This window comes from Dromiciops gliroides, chromosome 1, assembly GCF_019393635.1.
Source record: "Dromiciops gliroides isolate mDroGli1 chromosome 1, mDroGli1.pri, whole genome shotgun sequence".
NCBI lineage: Eukaryota > Metazoa > Chordata > Mammalia > Microbiotheria > Microbiotheriidae > Dromiciops > Dromiciops gliroides.
This window is the reverse complement of record NC_057861.1, coordinates 354,170,342-354,194,636: the sequence shown is the minus strand read 5'-3', so window position 1 is coordinate 354,194,636 and position 24,295 is coordinate 354,170,342. Positions and strand designations below refer to the sequence as shown.

The following is a 24,295-nucleotide window of genomic DNA, read 5'->3' as shown; positions in this document are numbered from 1 at the left end:
CTGTGGAATATTGTATATTCTCATTTGTGATAAAAGCTGCTACATCTTATGTGAACCTGAAGGTAATTATTTGGTACTTGTTCTGCTTCCTTCTAGATATTTGAAATATTTTTTTCTTTGATCTGTGATATTGATGTTTTATCTATGGTCATGGGACTTTTTCTTTTAGACTTCCTTTCAGGAGGTGACTGGAAAATTCTTTCTATCTTTGCTTTGCCTTGGGTTATAATAGACTTCAACCATTTTCATTTATGTTTTTTTTTAAATATAATGTACAGGCTTTCTTAAAATCATGATTTCCAAGATATCTAATTATTCTGAAATTAACTGTACTTGACCTGTTTTATAAGTCAGCTATCTTTGACATCAGATAATTTATATCTCTTTTAAAAATTTTTGTTCAGTTATCTGGTGCTGCCTCATAGAGACACCACTTTCTTTTCTTGTTTGTTTTATTCTAGTTTTCAGAGACTTCTTGTCTTGAGTAAAGTTTGGAACTTTCTCTTATAAGCTTTTTTTCAGTTATTTCCTTTAGAGCTTTTTTTTCTTCTTTTTATATCTTGCTTCACTTCTCCTAGCCATTACTTTGATGCTTTTGGACTATTTGTTTGAGTCTCTGCAGTTATTATGTAGTTATTCAATCCTTATTTTAGGGAATTATTAGATTTGAATTTTTTTTAGTAGTTAGTCTTTGATTTCTTCAACTCTACAGTTTTAGTTCTTGAATTGAAGCTTTGTTCCATGGTTAGCCTCTGCCTCCTATTATGCTTTTGAGAAAGTTAGTTTTTGGTTCCGCTTATCTAACCCTAAATTACCTGAGCTTTTGTCCTGACCTCCATGGTCATGCATTATTAGTTCCCTTAGTATATTACAGATTCAGAGCACTGAATCTTCAAAACCCTCTTCAGTGACTCAGAATGTTAATGACCTTAGAGCCCCTTGGCCTGGGTTATTCCCTAGGACTTTCAGTGTTACTTCCCTGGGATTTCCTGACCATCCTAGGGCTTTCTCAATGGTGTCCTGAAAGCCATCCTTATTGCCCTTTGTACAGACAGCCTTGCAAGTTGTATTTATCCCTGGGCTATACCTGCTGGTACAAAGTTAATGATAGTGTAACTTTGCTGGAAGGCACCCTTTTCTGTTGCTTTTAGGCTTCTGGTTGTTCTGGTTGGTTGTTTGTCTGTTTTTTTTTTTTTCCTGCAGTTCTGAGATGGACAAAAGGTGCTGTAGTTTTACATTGAATTTCCTGATCATTATTCAGTCTTGTGCTGATTTAAGGATTTTGTTAGGGCAGGTTAAGTGGGAGCTGGGCCATCTGCCTCCCATCCAGTCATCCATATTGGTTGGAAGTCTTTGTTGGAATTTGGAGAGAAGAGTTTGTATTTCATCCTAGAATTTGTCAGAAGCCTCGAGAGTTGATTGAATAGTGGAGTCACATGGTCAAATGTGTACTTAAAGAAAATTACTTTGGCAACAATATGTTGGATGAACAGGAGTGGCAAGAGACTTGAGGCAGGGGACCAATTATGATGCTGTTGCAATAATCTGGGTGAGACATGATGAGAGTCCTGAACTAAGAAAATATTTAGAAAAAGAATGGATTATTAAAACCCCTTATTAGTGTTTATAGAGAGAAATATTCTTAATCATAGATTAATAAAGGAATTGCAATATACTGGTATTCACCTAATTGTATATTACTATAAATGTTCAAAGTTGGCATGGTGAATAAAGTGCCAGGTCTGGAGTCATGAAATTCATATAATCATATTTGCCACAGTTTCTTCATCTGTAACTTGAGCTGGAGAAGGAAATAGCAAACCACTTCAGTATTTTTGCCAAGAAAAACCCAAAAGGAACTACAAAGGGTCAGACATGACAGAAAATGACCAAACAACCACAAATAGATTTTTTAAAAACATCATTATTGAAATTTTAAACATATTTTACAATTTTATCTTATTTTCAAATTATAATTACTAGGGATGTGCCAATGTTACAAAAGCATTTATATTTCTGATTTATTTCTCCCTTCCTTATATATTACATACATTAAATAGACATTCACAGTAATAAAAGAATCCTTCAATAGAAAAAATGCCAGGGGCAGCTAGGTGGATTCAGGAGGACCTGATTTCAAATCTGGGCTCAAACACTTAACACTTACTAGCTGTGTGACCCTGGGCAAGTCACTTAACCCCAATTGCCTCACAAAAAAAAAAAGAAAGAAAGAAAAGAAAAAATACCAATAATCCAGAGTAGATCCAAAATTGAAATATTGATATAAATTAGCCTATGCATGGGCAATTTATTTGTTTTTTTTTTATTTTTCTCACATTTTACTTTAAAAATATAATCTGCGCCGCCATCTTTCACATGAATTCCAAAGACAGTAAACTGTTCATTGGCTTTGCAGCACAGCATGATATCTGGATACATTATGCAGGAAATGGATGCTCTTATCCCATGCTTTTTTTCAGAAGCAAAGAAAATACTTATCAGTTCTCAAGACCAAGATGAAGAAATCTTGGAGATTTGATAACTCCTGGAAGATTATTGCACAGGGCCATTTCAAGTGGATGGGGAATCTGCTATGTAAAACACCTTTTGGGGAATTTTAAGAAATTGACAAGATATTGTTTGGTGGGAGGGAAATAGTGGGAGGGACAAGTATAGGAACAATTGGGAGGGACAAGTATAGGAACAACATTACCCTGAAGATGTTACTTCCCTACTCATAAAGATCAAGATGCTTCTGTGGCTTATTGTGCCTCTAAAAAAAAATAAACTCTTCTTTTAAAGCCCTTCACAAACTGGCTTCACCCTACCCTTCCAGGCCTATTTTAAATTGGTCTTCTTTTTCCCACCTACATGCTAACCTGTTTTTTCTTTATTCCATGTATATGGAATTTTATCCCCCATCACCATGCTTTTGCATAACTGGAATGCACTATATACTCAACTCCTCCTGGGAGAATCCTTTCTTCAAAGCTCAGCTCCAGTAAGTGACCCTACCTTGCCACTACTTCCTGGAAGCCTATTTTGATCTCCTCATATACTGGTACTTTCCTCACCCTGGGAATCCTTTCTCCACACACACCAAACTTAACTTGTATCTATTTTATAGATGCAAAATATAATTTTTATTTCATTTTCTGTGTAGAAGTTGTTTATTCTTTCTATAGTGACTGGAATATACTAGGCATTTAATTGAATGACCTGATAATTATATTTCAAGGGCTTAAGCCATTTGAAATTCCTTATCCTAATAGTGAATAACCAATAGTATCCTCTCAAGTGACAGGTTGTAATCAGTAGGAAAAACATGTTATGTAGTGAAGAAGGTAGAGAAGTGCTAAAAAGACAAAATAGATTTCTTAATTGAAAAATAAATTAGGTTTTAAAAAAAAGAATGCTAATTAATGGAAAAACCAACTGTGATAATAAGGCTGATAAGGACCTATGTGACCCACCTCCTGACAGAAAAGTGATGGATTCAGGATAAAAAACAGTAGGTATATTTGTGGACATGGAAAATGTGGGAATATGTCCGAATGTATCACTTGCAATCGAAACTTGAATGTGTCTCCTCAGCTACCCCTGTTTGGTTTTCTTTCAAATTGAGAGAAATGGGAAGTGTGAGATTAAAATTGGATATTAGATCATAAATCTCCCCTACTTAACCTTTCCCTTAATTTATCTCCCAGACTAGTAAATGGAAGAAGCTTCTGGTTTTCTAGATAGAGCCTTTATTGTATGGTAGTCACAAGGTGATGTTGATTAGAAGGATAGGAAAGTAGAAATACAATACAAATCGTCTTAAGTCTAGGCTTAGTCTATATTCTGTATAAAACTCACCAAAACCCAAGGCCACTTTTGGGGAGAGAGACCGAGTCAAGCGCGTGCTGTTAACCAAGAGCCGGGCTGAGTCAAACTCCAGTCTGCGTCTGTCTGTGCAGCACAGCCAGGAGACCAGCGGAGCAGGAAAAAAAAACACTTCTGTTCTCTCCTTGCCTTTTAAGCTCGCACCCCGGAAGTCAGAAGTCGAGTGCTCAGCATGCAATGCTGTTGGTCTCCTCCCCAAAAGGGTGGTCCTAAAAAAACCCAAAAACTGGCGTCTCTCCATTATCTAACCGACTGTTAAAACTTTTTACCACAGAAGTAAAGAAAAAATTGTTATTTGAAAAAGAGCATCTTTGTGTGAATTATACCTATCTCCATAATAACCTTAATAAGAAGAGGAAAACTTCTATAGGTAATGATAACATGCCATAATTTTCAGTCATATTTCAAATTTATTAATGAGTAAAAAAGCGTTTGACTCAGTAGAGTAAAATGCAGTCTTAAAGACCCTTTCATTGCAGTCTCTCATAGGCAATCATAAAAGCAACCATGATGAGATTTCTATTCAGCAGCTTTCTGTTTACATATATAAAAGGAAGCATAAAACAGGTAGATCCATACTGTAATATGTCAGAGTCATGGAAAATGCCCTAAACAAAATCCAAATAAAAGAGGGATTCTTCCTGGATAAGAGGTCACCAACATGGGGTCTGTGAATTAAAAAAAAAAAAAAAGATATCTAGCTAGCTCATCTATTTATCCATCTAAATAAATAAATAGATAGATAAATGAATTAATGAATGGATATATAGATAGATGGATAGATGATAGATAAATGAATGGATCAATAGTCAGGCAGCTAAGCAAATAAATAAATAATAGATAGAGAAATAAATAAAATATTGCAAACAATTTAAAAATAAAGACATAAAGGAGGATAAAAATGATAACTATGCAGTCTTATAATTTTAGTTCATGCATTTAAAAATATTATTTTGAGAAAAAGGGTACATAGGCTCTATCAGCCTGTCAAGACATGCATTAAAAAGTTAAGAACTCTTATTCTAAATAGTCAGATATTATACATGTACCTTTTTTGAAGAAAATATTGTAATTCAATAAAATATGCCTATAATATATATGTTCAATATCAATATCAGGAAAATTATGAAGATAATACAATGAACCAATAAAACAATAGAAATAATGTGATTACACCAATATGTATCATTTTTAAAAGCTTTTGACAAAATACATGTTTCAGTTTTTAAAACAGTAAAAAACAGGGGAAAGTGTCTTTCATTAATGTGGCAAATAGTACTAATCTAAATGAAACCAGAAGGTAGCTTTATATATAAAATTGCAAGAAAAATAAAGATTTTTTTCAGTAATATCAGGGATAAAGCAAAGATATCTACTTTAATTCCTATTAGTTGATATCATCCTAGAAATCCTAGACATAGCAATGAGAAAAGGAAAAAAAATTAGGGGAACAAGCATAGACAAATAGACAAATTACTGCTTTTTGCAGATGATGTGATGGTTTGTCAAAAGAAACTTAGAGATTTAACTAAAATTAATTCACACATTTAACAAATCAGCATGGTAACAGGACAGAAATTGAACCACAAGCATTATCAGCTTTTCTATGTATTGACATAATCAAACAGGAAGAATTAAATTCCATTCAAAATAAATAACTATAAAATATTTAATATGTTCAGGAGTCCACCTAGCAGGCCACACACAAGAACTGTATTAATAGAACTGCAAAATATTCTTTATAGAAAAGAGAGATAGACAAATAAATGAAACAATACTAATCATTGAAAAGATATTACTTATGGTTGTGCCTTATCAGTATAAAACAAATGATAATATTACCAAAACTAATTTACTTACTAGTTGACATACCAATCAAACTATGTAAGGGTTACTTTATAGAGATAGAAAAAGCAATGATAAAATTTACTTGTTAGAACAGTAAGAATATTAAGGGAACTAATGATTTTAAACTATGCTTCAAGACAATAATCATCTAAAGTATTGAGTACAGATAGGGCCTCATTTGTGTGAATATTTAATCCACTGAAATAGTCACACTTATTTAAATTAACAATATTGTCATTGTTTCCAGGTCAATGGAAATAGGTAGTGTGAATTCAAATAATGTAACATCTTAAGGGGATTCATTATTCACACCCAACAGGTCCTAACTTTATGGATTAAAGATAGAAAAACCAAATAGTGGGATAGGGGTATGATATATGGAATTAATGTACACCTAGGTGTCACAGTGGATAGAGAGCTGGCCCTAAAGTCAGAAAGACTCATCTTCCCGAGTTCAAATTCAGCCTCAGATGCATACTAGCTGGGCAAGTCACTTAACCCAGTTTGCCTGTTTCCTCATCTGTAAAATGAGCTGGAGAAGGAAATGGAAAGAAATTTCAGTATCATTGTCAAGAAAACCCCAAATGGTATTACAAAGAGTTGGACACAACTGAACAACAACAACCACAGCAGAAGTAATGATCATAGTAGCATAATCTTTGATACACCAAAATATTCCAGCTGTAGGGCTTAAAGACCTACTGCCTAATAAAAATATCTGTGAAAACTGGAAGAGTCTGGTAGAAATTAGATTTAGAGTAATTTCTCACACTGTATACAACAAATGAAATATATATATATATACACACACACACATATACACACGTATATACACACACACATATACACACGTATATACACACATGTATATGTGTATATATGTGTGTATGCATGTATAGGTATGTATATATGTATTACCTAGATATAAAATATTATACCATAAATGGGAAAAAAGAAAATACAGGGAAAGAAACACTTTACAACTCTTTCTAAGGGAAGGTTATTGACCAAATAAAGTAGAAAGAAAATCACAGAATATAAGATGGACAAATTTTTGTTACCAAAGAATGAAAAGTTTCTGCAAAAATTAAACAATGCACTTAAAACTAGAAATGAAATAGCTATGATAAAAATATTTGCAGAAAGTTTATCTAATGAAGGTCTGATATGTAATATGTATGGTAGTACTTATGCATACACACAGAGAGATATATGGGTATTTGGGGGTATGTGGGTTTACACACACACACACACACACACACACACACACACACACACACACATGATAGAGCCATTGTCCACTAGATAAATGGTTAAAAAACAGCAGTTTTCAAAAGAAAATAAAGTTGGCAACAACTTCATGAAAACAAAAGCCTTAATGATGAAAAATGAATGAATATATTATGGAAAATATATATATATATATTTAGTTTCATTAATACATATATACATATTTCCTTATATACACAATTATGCAGAAAACACTGTGCTCAGAACTGGGAATACAAATACAAAAAAAAAAAAAAAATAGTCCCAGGGGCGGCTAGGTGGCGCAGTGGATAAAGCACCAGCCCTGGATTCAGGAGTACCTGAGTTCACATATGGCCTCAGATACTTGACACTTACTAGCTGGGTGACCCTGGGCAAGTCACTTAACCCCCATTGCCCTGCAAAAAAAAAACCAAAAAACAGTCCCTACGTATTTTACATTCCAAAAAAGGGAAACAACAGACATGGGTATTAGCTGTAAGTAAGAGCGAAAAGCCCATTGAGATTGCAGTATTTAAGCTAATAGTATTTGTATCTTCTTTATTGTAGTTTTATGCATAAAACCAATTTGCTTTTCTGGGTTTTTAGTAACTATGGATGCTGAAAAGGGGTAAGGATTAGGGGGAAGCACCTGCCAAGGGAGTTGCCAAATTTTATCTGGACTATGGCTTTAAGCACCAGGTTGGAAGCAGTGTCAGTGGCCTGGCAGATGAGAAAGCTTCTTATCTCAGTACTTGTAAAGGTGCTGGTAAGGATGATAGGCTCCTTCTGCACAAGGCTTAGTCTCCTTGATAATACAATATTTAAAACACCAACAACACTGGTTCTAAGGTTCCACTCAAACTCATTATATTCACAAAAATAAAAAAGGAAAATAAAAGCTATTGGAGAGGTTGTAAGACTATAAGCACACACTAATATACTTTTGGTGGAACTGCAAAGTGGTGCAATCAATATTAGAACCAATTTAAAGCTATACTCAGGAAGTACCTGAACTATGCACACTATTTGAGCCAGCCATTCTACCACCAGGCTGAAAACCAAAGGAATATGACTAATACAAACAAAAATATTTAAAGCATTACTATCTGGGGGACTGGAAACTAAATTGGGATAAGGCTGAATAAATTATGGCATATAAAGTCAATGGAATTGTTTTGTAAATAACAAAAGAGATTGAATCCAAAAAAACTTTGGGACATTTATATGATCCGATATGGAATGAAATGAGTGGGACAATCTATTCAATGACTGAAAGATAACAAAGAAAAACTCCTTTGAAAGATAAGAATTTTTATCAGTGCAATGACCAGTCATGTAGTGCAGCATGATAACAAGAACCACACCTGGAGTTTGGGACACCTATGTTCAAATCCTGCCTCACATACTTACTATGAGACTCTGGCAAAGTCACTTAACTTCTTGGTTTCTCAGTTTCCTCATCAAAGAGGATGCTGCTTTTGATGACCTCTAAGGTGCTATCAAGCTCTAAATCTATGATCCTATAACTCCAAACACCTGATGATGAAGAATGCTATTTACCTCCTGACAACATGGAATGAACTAGATATATAGAATAGATATATAGAATTTTATACACATATATGTATGTATGCATATAGGTATATATATATATATATGTGTGTGTGTGTGTGTGTGTGTGTGTGTGTGTACACACACACCCCTAATAGAGCTCTGTGATTTCATACAAAGTTTTAAGATTTAATCCTCTTTCTCTGTTCTTTGTACATAGATATGTTCCTATTTCTTGGTATTTGTCAAGTTAAAAATAACAAAAAATAAAAATTATTTTTAAAAAGATGATGTGCTGACTACTTTGAATTGTATGATAGGGCCTACATAATGAAATCCACAAATAGTTTGAAGAGATTGACCAAATAATCCATGAAAAAAAAATAATAATTGGAGGGGGAAATCCTTCATTTTTTAGAATGTGACAAGAAGTCATAGCCATCCCTTAAGTTAGCAAATCATCATGCACTGCTAGGACAGGCATTGTAAATGGATAGTTAGTCAGGCCTGGAGAGGACTTGAAGGAGGAGAGTGGGTTGCATTACATTTGGTAATCTGTACCATACATTCAACAATTCCAACCTGCTCCCCACTAAAGACTAGCTTTCTTTTTCCTACCACAGTTCCCATTATGATGTTGGCTGATTATAATTCTTGCAACATCACAGTCTCTGAAGAATCAAAATTGTGGACAATGTCAAAAAAAGGAAGTGACATCTGGTGAGCCAAGGGAGGCTGTAGCATATTTCTAGTAATATAAAAGTGTGCTTAGTTAAAGAATTTTACAATAGTTCAAGTGAAAAATGAAGATGGATTGAACTACTGTTGGTAGTGTAAGTGGAGAGATGGAGAAAGATGCATTTTATATTTTGTAACTATAATTATGAGGGTTTGCCAACTGATTGGATATGTTGGTTGAGGGAGAGGGAAGAATCAAAGATAACTGAAAACTTGAGCTTGAGTGACTTGGTATGGCAGTGAAAGATGCAAGCTGAGAAAGGAGTGTAAGGGAGAGAAGCTAATGTTTTCCATTTGAGATACCAGAGACATATTTGGGTAGAAATTTATTTTAGCAATGTGTTGTTAAATTTACCCTTAGCTGTGCTGCATTTTTAGAGAGATTAAAGATTTTTGGTCATGTACTTTTCTTCTTGTTGGAATTCTTCAAGGGATTAAACACCAGGCAAGTGAGACAATGTCCAAGTACAGCAAAAGAAACAGGGCTATGATTTGTATGTGTGTGTGTGTGTGGGGGGGTTGACAGTATTATTCTTGATCTTTCCTTTATTTAAATGTTAAAGAGCAGCAAAGAAGGAAATGAGCCAGTTATGCTGTAGTTGAAACAAATGTCTCTCCTCATACTGAGATTAAAAATCCTGTATTCTGTCCTACCATATATTCATTCTTTGCTATTTTCCTTAACATGTTTAACAGAACAAAATATTAAAAAATCTCTTAATATTGATTCATTCAACAAATACTTGTTGAGGCCTCACTGAGTGATGGATACAAAAAAAGATAAAGACAGGGTCTAAACCCTTCTATATTTTATAGTTAGTTTAGTTACAAGTGGCAAAACACTACAAAGTAAGAGCTCCCTTGAAATGTAAAATGTTACATTCTATTGCTTTAACCCTGAGCAGTTGCTTTAAAAAAGTTTAGGGAAGGGAAGGAGAAGGGGAAATGGAAAAGGAAAGAGAAAGGGAAATAGAAAAGGAAAGGGAAGAGAAGGATCAAAGATAACTGAAATTTTGACCTTGGATCATTTGGTATGGTGGTGTTATCAAAAGGAAAGACAGAAGGTGAGAGAATAGAGAATCTAAGAGATAAACCAATGGTTTTAGTTTGAAACATGGCAAATATATTTTGGTAGAGATTTATTTTAGGAATGGGGGTTAAATTTACACTTAGCTGTGCTGCATTGTTAAAAAGATTAAAGTTATTTAGTCATGTACTTTTTCATGCTAGGATTCTTTAGGGGATTAAGTACTAGGAGAAGAGGGAAGACCTGGTAAGACATTGGACTGAGTACTATGATCAGTAACAGTATGACAGCATAAAGAATAGCCAAGGGCACAGAAGATGCTATCAAAGCCACAGTCATGCCTTTTGATGTCTTTCACTTCGATTTGATGCATAAGACTTTCCCAGGGACATAAACTGTGCAAGAGAACATAAACATAGATGTATAGGAGAGAAAAACATATATATAACCATGCTTTCAAGTATCCACCATGATAGCGTCTCACCTAGATCTCTGTTTCTCCCTCCTTTCAATCCAGTAAGCTCTATGGCCCTCCTTATAATAACTGATTTAATAGCGATAATCCAGACAATTGGACTCTTCCTACTTTTTTCTTCCTGAAGGCAACTTCCAAGTAGCCTCCTTGAGGCTTTTGACATTGGCTGCTACCATCCTGCTCAGTGTGCCCCTCATACAGGTACATGGGAGAAGTTGACTCATAACCACAAAGTCAGAATCATCTGTCTTCTATCTGTTGGAGGAAGTAATGGTTGTCAAGTTATCCCTATAATAGTCAACTATTAGTTGGCCATCTCAAATATTAGTTTGGGGGATAATCCAAAGACTTGTAATATGCATCTCAGGACTCCTCTGTCCATCAATATTAGCACTATCTTTCCATCATTATCTCCGTGTGCTATCCTCTAAAAGAAATGAGTTGTCTTAGAAATATGTTGAACTATTTCACTATCACCTTTCACTTTCATTGTACCTTCAGGTTTTGTCCAGAAGAGTGATTAGCTAGCTTTCATACCTTTTTGTTTTCCCTGGGAAGGCATGAAGTTAAAATTCTTGGTCACTAGGAATTTCATAGGCACTTTTGCACCATGCCCTCCTCTCCAACTCTCAGGATTGCCTGAAGAATTCTGATCTTTTTGATGGTGGCATCAGATTCTTTTCAGATTCTTCTTTGAATCTTGGCACTTTGAGACCTTGTCCTCTCAACTAACCCCAAGTGACTTTGGAATTAGGCTTCTGCTGACATAGTAGTAAATGACTTTAGTAATGTACTGTTTGATAAACCCAAAGACTCCAGCTTCTGGGATAGGAACTCAGTATTTGACAAAAACTGCTTGGAAAACTGGAAGAGAGTATGGCAGAAACTAGGCATAGACCAAAATCTTACACCTTAAGATAAAATAAGGCCAAAATGGGTATATCCTTTAGACATAAAAGGTGATACCATAGGTAAATTAGGAGAGGAAGGACTAGTTTACCTCTCAGATTTAGGGAAAGGAGAACAGTTTATGACCAAATAAGAGATAGAGAATATTATAAAATGCAAAATGGATTGTTTTGATTACATTAATTTTTTTTTAGCGACGCAATTGGGGTTAAGTGACTTGCCCAGGGTCACACAGCTAGTAAGTGTTAAGTGTCTGAGGCTGGATTTGAACTCAGGTACTCCTGACTCCAGGGCCAGTGCTCTATCCACTGCACCACCTAGTTGCCCCTGATTGCATTAAATTTATAAGGTTTTGGACAAATAGAAGCAATGCATCCAAAATTAGAAGGGAGACAGAAAGCCAGGAAACAATTTTTACAGACAGTCTTTCTGATAAAAGTCTCATGTGTAAAATATATAGGGAACTAAATCAAACTTCTAAGAATGCAAGTCATTGGGGCAGCTAGGTGGCGAAGTGGATAAAGCTCTGTCCCTGGATTCAGTAGTTCCTGAGTTCAAATCTGGCCTCAGACACTTTACACTTACTACCTGTGTGACCCTGGGCAAGTCACTTAACCCCCATGGCCCCACCAAAAAAAAATAATAATAATGCAAGTCATTCCCCAATTGAGAAATGGTCAAAGGATATGAAGAGGCAGTTTTCTGATGAAGAAATCAAAGCTATCTATTTCTATGTGTAAAAAATCCTCTAAATCACTATTGATTAGAGAAATGCAAATTAAAATAACTCTGAGGTACCACCTGACACCTATCAGTTTGTCTAATATGACAGAAAAGGAAAATAATAAATGTTGGAGAATCTTTGGAAAATTTGAAAGACTAATGCATCTTTGGTGGAGCTGTGAACTGATCCAACCATTCTGGAGAGCAATTTGTAATTATGCCTGAAGGGCTATAAAGCTGTGCATACCTTTGACCCAGCAATACCACTATTAGGTCTTTTTTCCCAAAGAGATCATAAAAAAGGTAAAGGGACCCACATGTACAAAAATATTTATATTTGCTCTTTTTTGTGGTGGCAAGGAATCAGTAATTAAGGGGATGCCCATCAATTGGGGAATGGCTGAACAAGTTGTGGTATATGAACGTAATGGAATACTATTGTGCTATAAGAAACAATGAGCTGGCAGATATCAGAGAAACTTGGAAGGACTTACATGAACTGATGTTGAGTGAGATGAGCAGAACCAGGAGAACATTGTACACAGTATAAACAACATTGTGTGTTGATCAACTTGACTCTTCTCAGCAATCCAATGGTCCAAGATAGTTCCAAAGGACTCATGATGGAAAATGCTCTCCAGATCCAGAAAAAAACAACAACTATGGAATCTAGATGCCGATTGAATCATACTATTTCTATTTTTTTGAGGTCTTTCCTTTTTGCTCTGATTCTTCTTACACAGCATGAATAATGAAAAATACATTTAATGTGATTATACATATATAACCTATATCAAATTGCTTGCTGTCTTGGGGTGGAAGGAGGGACAAAAATTTGAAACTAGAAATCTTATAAAAACAAATGTTGAAAACTATCTCTACATGTAACTAGAAAATAAAATACTGTCATGAAAAAGCTCCTGCTCTTCCAGTAGAATCACAGTATAATGAAATTTAGAGTTGCTGAAAGAGAACCGAGGCTGCCTCCTCTTTACTTTTTCTTGATGAGGATTCATTTCCACATATCCCAGAAAATTGAGGGCAATTTTTTTTTCTGTACCATTAGACCAGATGCCCAGTGCTACCTCAAACTCCAACTTGTCAATGCCATTCTTAAATTTCAGAGCTCCAAAAACAAAACAAAACAAAAAATTATCCTTCAGGAGTGCTCTTCCCAAGACAGAGTTCACCAAAACTTTCTCATCTCTTTGCCTTTCTTTTTTTCTGATAAAAATATTTTTTTCCAGTTACATGTAAAAATAGTTCTCAACATTTATTTATACAATCTTTCCAATTTCAGATTTTTCTCCCTCCCCTCCCTGCACCCTCCCCCAGACAGCAGGTATTCTGATATAGGTTATATATATATATATATATATATATATATATATATATACACACACACACATATATATATATACACATATATATATACACACACACATATATATATATACGCATAAAAACATTAAATGTCTATCTATACCTTTCTTAATTAAATCTAAGCAGACATTAGCATTTTGGATGTTATTCCCTACTATTCAGTCCTTGAAATGGAGGTAGTTTCAAGATAGTTGAGGGAACAATTCAAAGGAAAGAAAAAGCCTCATTCAAAGAGAGAGATTTAGACTGTATGTATACAAAACTGTAACCTTATATAACAATCTAATAATAATAATATAGACTGCCTCAAGAGGTAGTAGATTCTACTTCATTAGGGAACCTTCACACAGAGGCTTCTTGTATGTTTAGCAAGTAGATTGTAGAAGGGATTCTTGGTCAATTACAGGTTGTACTACATGTTTCCCAACATTCCTTTACAGTTCTATGACTTTTATGTGAGCCTCTTACTTATATTGAGCTTGTAGTCCACTAAAAATTCCAAATACTTTTCAGATGACCCCTTATCTATCCATACCTCCTCCATCTCATCTTTATAAAGTTGATTTTTGAACCAAAATATATGACATTTATCTCTACTGTCATTTAAAATTTTTATTTTAATTTATGGAATAAAACAAGCATTTCCATAATTTGTTATATGTAACCAAACATTTTATTCTGTCAAATCATTTTTGGAACCTGTCTCTATCATTCAGTATATTAACTATCTTTCTAGCTTTCAGTTATCTGAAAATTTTGGGAAAATATATGACTCCATCCAAATTACTGATTAAAATGTTTAACAGTACAATGTCAAACACACATCCTTAGGGCAAAAGATTCATCCTTCTAGATGTGAACAATTCAATCCTTAAACTAATGGCAGGGGCATAAAAACACACACCTGGGGAAAAATTACCTAGCAGACTATCCAGAAATACACTGCTCTACACAAAGAGGTTTCACTTGTATCTTCATTTTGATATCATCAGCCCTTTGGCCTTTGTATGAAAACCAGTTTTTAAGTAAATCAACATGAAACCTAGGATTTGTCTTTTTTTTTTTTTCATATGGTTACTATATAGTGAGAAAGTTTAACAGTAGCCTTAATAGTTAAGACAATTGTCAATAATTGGTGCATTCCTATAACTCAACTTTTCTCTGATCATGATGACAGACACTGGAAAACATTGGGGTTCCTAATAAAATTGGTTACAGGTATGCAAAATTCCATATTTCAGATTCTTTTGAATACACTTTATATGCATGAGTGAGATTAAATCTACCCTATTCCCTTTTAGCCTTGATACCATAAATAGTTAAAAACAAACCTCAATCACTTATGCATAAGCTTTATACTAAGTGTGAAAAGGGCAATGGGCAAACCAGATATGCTGAAGACTGAGGAAAAGTAATTTCAAGGGCCAGGACTTATTCAGAACAAACAAGAGTATAGAATCTTAACCCTTAGGGGTCACCAGAGGGCTATAAATACTTCAGGGAATTATCTGGAGGACTCCATAAAAGGATAAACAGACTCCCAGGAAATCAGAAGCTTTGGTACCCCTTTGCCACATGTGATATCTCAGTTTGAGCCCACTTTCCAATGGAAACTTTATTTACTAGTGAATAGTATGTCCCAGACTTTTTTTTTTCAGGGCAATGAGGGTTAAGTGATCAGGGTCACACATCTAGTGTCAAGTGTCTGAGGCCTGATTTGAAATCAGGTCCTCCTGGACCTAGGGCCAATATTTTATGCACTGCACCACCTAGCTGCCCCAAATATTTATTTAAATTTTTGAGGGTGTTTTTTTGGGGGGGCAGGGCAATGGTGGTTAAGTGATTTGCCCAGGGTCACACAGCTAGTAAGTGTCAAGTGTCTGAGGCTGGATTTTAACTCAGGTCCTCCTGAATCCAATGGCCAGTGCTTTATCCACTGCACCACCTAGCTGCCTTATTATTATTATTATTATTGTTATTATTATTATTATTATTATTATTTTATGCCCCAGGCTTTTAAGGAAATATTTTATGCTAACTACAATTGGTAATAGTAAGCTATACTCCCTCTGTAGATACTCATTAATAAAAACTATCTGAGACTATCTAATTGATTGTCAATGGGGAGGATACCAATGGGAAGACATGAGAATATTATTACAGAGAGCACCCCAATTTCAGGAGTATGCCTAAATCCTTATTGGAGAAGTAGTCAGCCACCTTTAGAGAGCCAACCTACTCCTGTACATAGGCATTAGCTTCCTGATTAAGGATATTTAAAAATCCACAATGTGATTTTGTGATAACCTGGAAGGAGCGAAGGTATCAAAATAGTTATTATGACACAGAGGCCAAGATTCTGTCTTCCTCTATGATTAACTAGTATAGATTATTGTGGAAACTGCTCTGAAATTAGGCATATTAGTCAAAGAATACAAACCATTAATAGTCAATTATAGTACTGAAACCAAGAATGAAAAAGAAAAGAATAATCATTCCCTACAACCTAATCCCACTCCAGGCAACATGAAGTTAACCCTGTGTAGAAACAGTAAGGCTCTGCCATTTTATTCAGATACTTGCTTGCCATTTCTAGTGCATATGTGGAAACCCAAAAGAATTCCCCTTCCCCTTCCCCTTCCCATGAATATAATGTAGAAACTTTTATGTAAGTCTTTGTTTTCTTTGCTTAATTGAGGGGGAAAGGGTTTGTAATTTTTTCCTCTTTAGAATTTTTGGCCTAAAAAATAGAAACCAGACTAGAACTCAAAATGTGAAATTTTATGTTGTTATTATTTTCCAGAGAATAGGACATTAAAAAAAAAACACTGATGTGTCCTTCTCCTTTCATTATGCATCCATTGTCACTGAAGTCTGTTTCTGCAAGGGAGAGTTTGGATAATGGTAGACTCGAAATGAAATGTTGAGTCAGCATCTTATTTTAGAATGAGAAAACCTTACTCTGTGACAATGTGAATGCAAAAGAATATTAGTATTCAAGGTTCATAATATCCCTGAGACAGCAGACTCAGTAATCAGGTTGTCAATTATTTGGATTTTTTTGTGACTCAGCATACCTAATGATGAGAAGTAGAATTATAGTGCGCTATACTTGGGCACTAATTCTAAAGAAATAAGAAGCTTAATTTTAGGGTAAGTATATTATCTCTTTTTCTTCCTCTCTAAAGATTTCCAGTATGCGTTCTCAAAGTTTACTTAAAGTGAAAGAAAAAGGTCAAGATCATATTCAATTGACTAGGAAAAAATATATAAACTTTGTAATTTATTTAAACTTATTCCTACAATGAAGGGATCATTTTTTTCAGTGGTTAAACACATGCATCATTGTGAGCATACTACAAGGGCTAGAGGAAGGGGAACTCATGTTTCTTATGTCTTTTTTTGGGCCAATTTGTCACATTTCCCCCCCAAAAAACCCTAGAATTATATAGTACAATAAAATTATTTTCCTAACTCAAAATATTGAATCTTTTCACAGTTAACAATATATTGTTTATTATAAGCTTTGGACTATTTTTATGTGTTGTGGGTCCTGGATTTGGGGGGTTTTGGCGGGCAATGGGGAGTTGCAAAATTTAGTAAGTAAACTTTCTTTTCCTTCTGAAAGGAGAGCAGAACTGTTTCTGGATACATTCAAAATGAAATTGGCTACCTGCTTTTATTTTAGGTAGATTTAGAAAATCAAAAGAAGAAACATTTCTTTTTCAAGGAGACATCCACCTTATAGCACCTAGATGTGTAAATGTTGAGGAACATGTGGGGTAAGTCAAAAGCACCAACACTATTCATTTGCTTAGATCAAGACATAGCTAGCTAAAACTTTCATCTCAGGATGAGTTCAGATCACTTTAGATATCATCAAAGCAATTATCTCAAACTCTGAAAGCTTCAACAATATGGACAAATGTATTCAAATATTTTTAAAGTTTATTGATATATATTCTATTTCAATTGCCAACATTTCTCTCAATATCCTTATTTCTTCTCTTGAAGAATCACCATATATAATAAATATTTTTTGAAGCAAATGAGGGGAGAAAACAAAATCAATAAAACTAATTAATATATAGAAAAGGATCTTAAAAGACACTTTATGGGCAGCTAGGTGGCACAGTAGATAAAACACTGGCCCTGGATTCAGGAGGACCTAAGTTCAAATCTGAGCTCAGATACTTGACACTTACTAGCTGTGTGACCCTAGGCAAGTCACTTAACACCCATTGCCCCACAAAAAAAGAGAAAGAAAGAAAGAAAGAAAGAAAGAAAGAAAGAAAGAAAGAAAGAAAGAAAGAAAGGAAGGAAGGAAGGAAGGAAGGAAGGAAGGAAGAAAGAAAGAAAGAAAGAAAGAGAAAGATACAACTTTCCATCCCAGTGTGGTAGGAAGGAGTGAGGTGGGAGTCTTTTCTCATTCTTTTTTTTTCCTCGGAGAACATGTATTTTCTTTGAAAATTTCCTATACTCCCTTAGGTTTGGGGGTGGGGGAATGGGGTTTATCATCATAATCATTGTGTATAGTGTTTGTTGGCTCTTTTTATATCACTCTTCATTAGCTCACATTGTTCTTTCCTTCCTTCTTTCTCGTCATCACATTTATCATTTCATGCAGCACAGTAATATTCTACTATATTCACGCACCACACTTTGTTTAGCTATTTCCTAATTGACAATAATATGCTTGGTTTCAGATCTTTGCTACCACAAAAAATGCTATTGTAAATGTAAATATTTTGGCACATGTGGGGTCTTTCATATTAACTATGAATTTCTTGGTATGTGCCTAGCAATAGAATCTTTGGATCAAAGAGAGTGGACATTTCAGTCATTTCATTTACATAATTCCAATTTGCTTTTCAAAAACAATATACTAGTGTATCTATATTCCCACAACACCTCCAATGTTGGTTATTCTTTTTTTTTTTTTTTGGGCAGGGCAATGAGGGTTAAATGACTTGCCTAGGGTCACACAGCTAGTGAGTGTCAGGTGTCTGAGGCCACATTTGAACTCAGGTCCTCCTGAATCCAGGGCCAGTGCTTTATCCACTGCATCACCTAGCTGCCCCCAACATTGGTTATTCTTATCTTTTGTTATATTCCTTAATTTCCTTGGTGTGAGAGACAATACCTCAGAATTGTTTTGATTTATATTTATCCTTTTATTAGGAATTTGGAACTTTTTTTGCGCATGATTGTTAATAGTTTGTGATTTTTTTTCAAGAATACTTTGTTCATGTCTTTTGAATCCTTACATATTGGGAAATGTTTTTTAGTCTTAAATCATACATACATACACACACAGATATAGATAGATAGATAGATAGATAGATAGATAGATAGATAGATAGATAGATAGATAGATAGATACATAGATAGATAGATAGATACATAGATAGATAGATAGATAGATAGATACATAGATACATAGATACATAGATACATAGATACATAGATACATAGATATATATACACACACATACATACCCTTATCTGAAAACTTGATATTAATATTTTTGATCATTAAATAGCTTTCTTTATCTTACATATATTATTTTTGATTGTGCAGAAGCTCTTTAGTTTCATGTAATCCAATTTTATTTTTGTAATTGCCTTTATCACGTTTCATTAAGAATACATCCCTGGGGCAGCTAGATGGTGCAGTGGATATAGCACAGGCCCTGGAGTCAGGAGGACATGAGTTCAAATCCGGCCATCAGACACCTAACACTTACTGGCTGTGTGACCCTGGTCAAGTCACTTAACCCCAATTGCCTCACAAAAAAGAAAAATTTAAAAGATGGGTGCTGTCCATAAGAATACATCCCTGGGGGCAGTTAAGTGGCAGAGTGGATAAAGCACTGGCCCTGAATTCAGGAGGACCTGAGTTCATGTCCTGCCTTAGAAACTGGACACTTACTAGCTGTGTGACCCTGGGCAAGTCACTTAACCTCCATTGCCCTGCAAACAAACAAACAAACAAATAAATAAATAAAAAGAATACATCTCTGACTTATAAATATGAGTTTTTAACAAAAGCATTTTTTTGTTGTTTACAACCTGAGGTAATTCAACATCAACATTTCTAATACTCATTTTTTAAAAGAGGCATTTCATTTTGTTTATTTCCCCTGAAAAGAGCCATATCTCTATGCATATGGGAAGATTTTATAGCATATACATCATAAAGTATCATGCAGATTTCAATTTATTGGCATAAATAAGCAATATTTCTTTATAAGCATGCCTATGTACCCAATGACTGGATATAATCACTTTATTTAATGTATGTAAATCATGTCTCAAATATAATTTCACCAGAAATATTGAGAAACAAGAATATATATAAGATATGATGTATATCATATATAACATAAAACATATAAATGTATGCATACACACAAGTATCTGCATTGTGTCTATACATGGAGATGTGTATGTATTCTTTGGTAAAGATTTTACCAACTATATTCATTTAAAATTTCAATGCGTGGAGATAGCAGTCCAAAACCCTTCTTTTCTGGGTCCTCTTTGAATTCAGTGATGTCTGGCATAGTTACTTTCTTTTGTTATTCAGTTATGTCTGACTCTTCATAACCCCATTTGGGGTTTTCTTGTCAAAGATACTAGAGGGGTTTGTTATTTCCTTCTTCATCTCATTTTACAAATGAGGAAACTGAAGCCAACAGTTTTAAGAGACTTGCCTAGGGTCACGCAACTATTCAGTGTCTGAGGCAAGATCTAAGTTTAAGAAGATGAATCTTCCTGATTCCAAGCCCAATGCTCTTCTCATTGTGCCACCTAATTGCCCCATGGTTCCTTTAAGGGGAGTAATAGTTGATAATGACCAGAGATTTCATTTGTGGAGAGAATTTCTATTGAAGAAATCTGCTTACCCAGTGTAATATAGTTGTAAAGAGGGACCTGTGGCACTGAAAAGTTTAATAACTTGTCCGGTGTCACAAAGTCAGTATGTTTCAGAACTCAAGTTTTCCTGACTACAAGGCCACCTCTCTGTCTACTATGCTTTACTGCCTCTTGCAAGTAATAATGAAAGCACAAAACATGTATTTCAGTACTCCTATGGGTTTGGGGTTTCATCAGTGAACATATTTCCTCCAGTGGTATAGATTGCAGCCAGCCCTTTTATTTCTCATTTGCTTTTTCTTGTCATCCCATAAATCCTCTCCAGTGGATCCTCACAATGTATTGGGCAGCTAGCTCCCTTTATGACTCTTAAAAGTACATAGATGTCAGCAAAGCATATAGGCTGTACACACAACTGCCAATAATCTTCCTAAAGCACAGGCCTATTCAAATCATTACTAATCTTCAAGCTCCTGTGGCTCTTCTTGCCTGTGGATAAAATGCAAACTCCTGTGTTTGGCATTTAAAGCCTTTTACAATTTGACAATAATAGCTTGCCTCCTAGGCCTCTTACACATTGCTTCCCTTGAAATACAAACACACACAGGCACACACACACACACACACACACACACACACACACACACACACACCCCATGCTAACCATACTGACCTAATTATTGTTTCTGAATCCAGTGCACTCTTTCCTGACCTTCCTCTCTTGGAATACATAGCTCCTTTCAAAGCTTAGATCAAGAGTTATCTCCTCAAGAAGATCATTTCTGGTTTTCAAGGTCCTAGTGTCTTCCCAACCCAAGCCAGCTCCTCCCAACCCTCACCAATACATCCCAAATTACCTTATGTATATTTTTGCTTATGTGCATCCTTCTTTTCTTAATAGAATGTAAGGTTGCTAAGAAGTTACATTTTTTCTTTCTTGTTGTCTTTGTATCATCAGTGCCTAGAACAGTGCCACTCATGTAGTAAGCACTATATAAATTGTTCTTAATTGATTGATGACATGTAATTCTTGATCTTGCTACTTGATCAGTCAGCCTTTTTTTAAAAAAATGTATCATAATGTCTTCTCTGATATATTTTATGGTGTTAATAATTTGCATCAAGCTATTTATGCCTATCACATTCTGTTCTTTGCTCTTTGTGTGACCAATAATTTTGATTCTTCAGGCATTTTAGTTTTTCATTATTTATAGGAATATACCATCATCAGAAAAATGTTGGTATAACAATAGGAATTTGTTTCATGGAAGATTTTGGAATCTTTCAAAGCACTACATAGTTTTCCAAATACAATCTTATGTATTTAGTTGTTGTCCTACCTCATTTCAAGTTGCTGGTAGGGGGAAAATGAGGACTTTAGATCTCTCTTGAAAATGAAATGCCATGGAATAAAATGGTTTGATTATGTCTAAGGCCATATTCCAGTCTTCTTACTCCAGGTTCAGTGCTTAATCCACTTCACCATCTAGCTGCCTCTACTTTAGGGATCTTCACTATAATTTCGGGAATTTTCAATCGCAATATTATTTCCAAATATATTTAACATATTACTCCAATATTTAAATTTTAGTGTGATTTTTCTTTATCATTATTTATGTTAATCATATCAAATGAGTTTTTAAAGATTTGCTACATTGCAAAAAGTTTTATTGAGATGTAATATTTGAACAAAGGACCATATATTCACTGTTATATTATTAAGTCACACAGAGGGATGCAAAATAAAAACTTTGCTTTAGATCTAGTATGAAGTATGTCTTGCATGTTGAGCTATTATGTAATCTGAACTCTAATTTTTCACTGACTACATGCATCACCTTTTAGGCTTCTATGAAATCACAAATTTTCTTTTTAAAAGGATATGGTTTGATTTAAAGATTTGGCTACCAGCACTTCAATTTTTAATGAAAATTAAAATGTCTTTAAATGTGAACTCCAAAGGATTTTAAATCTATTTTCTGCTTCTGAAATAAGGAGTAACAATGCCAAAAGGCAGGCTGGAATTATTTTATGTTACCCTAGGATATTTTATGTTGAGATACTCATAGCTTTAGGGGCAGATACAAATTAAAGGAAAAGGAATGGGAGATTAGAAAACTGTAGAATTTGCCAGGCGGACTAGTGGGAGGGTCCTTTTGTGATGAAATGTTGCATAAATAATGCCAATGGGGGTCTAAATTCACTGTTGCCATGGAGACCTTTGTGCCTGACTGAATTCTATTCTTTTCTGTTTTAAGGCTGCAACCACTAGGCTTGTGGTATCTCTAATGAATATTGCTTTCTTTTTTCTTTAAATCAAAATGATTCCATGCTGAAATCAGAGTATGAGGATTTGGCATCTTGACTTTTTTCCCCCTAAAGGATATTCCATTGCTTTCTCTTTTAAAAAATCATCTAAGTTTCTTTTTCTGTTTGGTAAAGGGAGAGGGGAGGGAGCTGGGAGTGACTGCAACTGCTTGCACTACTGCTTTGGAAAGGAGGGAAAACTAACCTTGCAGCTTTGCTGATTAGTCGCCTTGTTTGCCTAGACTACATTTTGGGAAGTGTTTAAGGACCATTTATTTGCAAACGGTGCATCAAAGGTAAAAAAAAAAAGTGAAAATTAAATGTCTGCTTTTAAATTATTTTGGTGTAGAATCTGTGGGGGATTAGAATTTGGGCTAAAGTTTTGTTGGGATTTTTTGTAACTTCAAGGCAATAATTTTGTTGTGTAAACTATAGTTAACGCAGTTCATAAGGGGTCTTTTACAATTCACTTTAGATAGTTCTTTCACAACTTAAAATGTTAATAGCTATGTGTGTGTACACAGATGATAAAAATCAGTTTTAACAACTTTATAGTTATAGTAAATTGTGAAATAAAATCATGATCTTCAAAATTGCTCTTTAAACATAGTTTTAATTATTTAAATGTATTAAATTGTTTAACTATGTTAAACATAGTTTAGATTGAACAAAAGTCTTGATAGTTCTAACCCAATCTTTGATTCAAAAGTTGAAAAGAAAATGTTATTATAAAATTGTGGTTTGGTTCATTTTGCTAGTCTAGAACTAGATCAGTAAACTGACCAAAAGAAGAAAAAAAGGAGCTTTTTCTAGTCAAATAAATAGAGCAATCACTGAATTATCTTAGAAGTGCAAAATGTCTTTTTCAGTGCACTATTTTGAATTATAAACTCATTGCTTTGCATCGTTTTCCCTGCTGAAATACTTTTCATTGCCATTCAACATCATTGTTATGTCAGCATGGTAATTGTATGTTTTTGTGACTACAAATTGTTCAGGTGAGAATGAGATATTCAGATCATATAATTATGGAAAGCCCTTAAGATACAAGGTTTTCAACTAGACTTTATTTACATAATGCAACTCATTCAACCAACAGGAGAGAATTAGTCAAAAGAATATATGATTCCAACCATATAAATTTCACAGGGATTGTCATAGTAATCACAAAATCTAATTTTGGTATGCTGATTGTCCCAAATTAGGATAACTTTGTGAAATGTATTTTTAGATCATTATATAGTTTTAATTTATCCATATTTAGTGTGGTGTTGTGAGTGGAAGAAATGAAACTTCTCTACAAGTATGCGAGAGGTTAT

General features: G+C 34.5%; 1 protein-coding gene across 6 annotated transcripts in view; it reads left to right on the top strand.

Annotated features, from left to right (window-relative positions):
• Window positions 1-24,295, top strand: part of CTNND2 (catenin delta 2) — a 1,127,657-nt gene that overhangs the window by 362,487 nt on the left and 740,875 nt on the right. The window contains exon 1 of one of the 6 annotated variants that reach the window (XM_043973945.1): window positions 23,127-23,272. The exons of the other annotated variants lie outside the window; for them this stretch is intronic. The gene's annotated coding sequence lies outside the window, so the exon portion shown is untranslated. Of the gene's footprint in view, window positions 1-23,126; window positions 23,273-24,295 lie in introns of those variants that run through there. 6 annotated transcript variants of the gene reach the window in all.